Source organism: Schistocerca piceifrons, unplaced genomic scaffold (assembly GCF_021461385.2).
Source record: "Schistocerca piceifrons isolate TAMUIC-IGC-003096 unplaced genomic scaffold, iqSchPice1.1 HiC_scaffold_349, whole genome shotgun sequence".
NCBI lineage: Eukaryota > Metazoa > Arthropoda > Insecta > Orthoptera > Acrididae > Schistocerca > Schistocerca piceifrons.
This window is the reverse complement of record NW_025728569.1, coordinates 173,495-175,994: the sequence shown is the minus strand read 5'-3', so window position 1 is coordinate 175,994 and position 2,500 is coordinate 173,495. Positions and strand designations below refer to the sequence as shown.

Sequence of the window (2,500 nt, the reverse complement as noted above, 5' to 3'; positions counted from 1 at the left end):
CCTTAACCTAACCTATGTTGTACCTTAACCTAACCCATGTTGTACCTTAACCTAACCCATGTTGTACCTTAACCTAACCCATGTTGTACCTTAACCTAACCCATGTTGTACCTTAACCTAACCCATGTTGTACCTTAACCTAACCCACGTTGTGCCTTAACCTAACCCACGTTGTGCCTTAACCTAACCCACGTTGTGCCTTAACCTAACCCACGTTGTGCCTTAACCTAACCCACGTTGTACCTTAACCTAACCCACGTTGTCCCCTAACCTAACCCACGTTGTCCCCTAACGTAACCCACGTTGTCCCCTAACGTAACCCACGTTGTCCCCTAACGTAACCCACGTTGTCGCCTAAACCTGCTCTGTAATTGTTATACGACTCGTTCAATTAGTGTAGTGTTGCCCACCCGCAACCCTCGCAATATAGTTCGCTACTCGCACTGCCCGCTCCCCTGTGTATCGCTTCATGTTAAACACCTTGCAAGTCTTGCTCACTTTCCACATGCTCCTGCTGTACACTGTAATGTGGATGGCAGCAGGACGTACATGCCGCCCCTCCCCACGTCCCCACCTTGCCCCCTGCCTTCGCAAGCTGGTTGGTGAGAACTTTGCATGTTCAATGCCCTTCGCATGCGACGTACTCAGGCTACGTTGTGGTGCGGCCTGTGTCAACTGTCCGCTAATGTCGTACGCGTAAACCACAATCTGTACTGCACATTCGTCCTTATGTACTGAATGATACATCGTGGCACATGTGTGACCGTACAACGACTGCGCCCAAAAACGGCGGACCATACAGTGCAAATATTGTGCACGCAGCTACGTGTCGTCTCCCTATGAGAGCTGGATTGCAGTGTGGTACGCCATAGAGACGTGTGGGAGGAACGGACGCCGTGGATGGCGATCAGCATGAGCTGTCTGTTGATGTATTCGGACCTAGTCGTCTCTCCTCACACACCGTGATGGCATGGTGCACCGCGTTCCATATCTGCGACATGCTACAGAGGCCGGTTGACAGTCGTTCGAGCAATGGACATCGCATACGTACGGGGGCCACCTTCCACGTATTGTCTAGGCGTGCACATTTTGTTGCGTGTATGTGGGCAGACGTAGTGTGGCGTGACACCTGACACAGGCATGCAATAATCGTTGAAGTTGCAAATGGCGATGGACGCCTGCGTTTTCTGGTGAAGTTACGCAAATGAACAAATGGTAACCTGTTGTGGTGCGGTTGTTCTCGCTAGGGGTGAATCGGTGATGGCGACGATAGGTTGAGGTACTAACCGGTTGTTCCAGCGATACCCACCATGCCGACGAAACTGAACGGCATCTGGGTGTGAAGCGATACGCGGCGGTGGCTGGGTGGGACCGTCCCCGGCCGGTGAGGGGGCGCCTCCCGGCGTGCTGGCCGCGCGGTGCGTGGGCGCACGCGCTACAGCCGGCTGGTGGGGGCGGCCAGTGGCAGGCGCGCCGGCCGACGGACGCGGCAGGCGTCGCAGCTGCGCGCCGGCGCACCCTGCGCGCGGCGCCGTGCGGCCAAAGTAGGTCCTCGCGGGCCCGGTGCGAAGCGCGGTGGACATCTTCAGTGTGCTGGTCCGATTGAGGACTGTGTGCGTTGAGGATGCGCCGCCGCCCGGCGCTCGGCGCCGCGACGCCGTCTGCTGCTCGGTCGCCCCAGCGGTTCTCGCTGGTGGTTTGTATCGCAGCTGTGCGGATGTGTTGGCGCGTGCGCTGTGCTGGGAGAGTTCGCTTCGGCACCCAAGTGGGGCTTTTGTCCTTCTGTGGCGCTGGCGTTGGAGCTGCCGGTCACCGTAGGTGGCGCGTGTTGTCTCCCGCCGGCAATGCCACGACAGCACGCTCCCGGGCCTCTGTCGGCAGCGGCAAGCTCAGTTGGGAGCACGGGTGGTCGCACCGAAAGCGTCTACTCGCCTAACTCCGGGCGATTGCGCCTCTCTCGAACCCGACCAAGTACTTGGGACGGCGCTGCGCGCCGCCGGGACCTGAGAGGGTTTCGAGGTGTATTGTGCAGGGGAGCTCAGCCTCCTCCTGTTTGCAGAATGATTGAGCGGACGCTTGCGTGTTCGCGCGGGCCCCCGGGACACACTCCCGGGCGGCCGGCTGCTCAGCTCTAGTTGACGCAGCTCCCTGGTTGATCCTGCCAGTAGTCATATGCTTGTCTCAAAGATTAAGCCATGCATGTCTCAGTACAAGCCGCATTAAGGTGAAACCGCGAATGGCTCATTAAATCAGTTATGGTTCCTTAGATCGTACCCACGTTACTTGGATAACTGTGGTAATTCTAGAGCTAATACATGCAAACAGAGTCCCGACCAGAGATGGAAGGGACGCTTTTATTAGATCAAAACCAATCGGTCGGCTCGTCCGGTCCGTTTGCCTTGGTGACTCTGAATAACTTTGGGCTGATCGCACGGTCCTCGTACCGGCGACGCATCTTTCAAATGTCTGCCTTATCAACTGTCGATGGTAGGTTCTGCGC

At 57.1% G+C, this 2,500-nt stretch overlaps 1 non-coding gene across 1 annotated transcript in view; it reads left to right on the top strand.

The window, feature by feature from the left end:
- Positions 1-2,145: 2,145 nt before the first annotated feature.
- LOC124746267 overlaps positions 2,146-2,500 on the top strand; it is a 1,909-nt gene continuing 1,554 nt past the window's right edge. Inside the window, exon 1 of the ribosomal RNA XR_007011309.1 lies at positions 2,146-2,500. This exon is cut by the window's right edge and continues 1,554 nt beyond it. This is a non-coding gene — a ribosomal RNA (small subunit ribosomal RNA).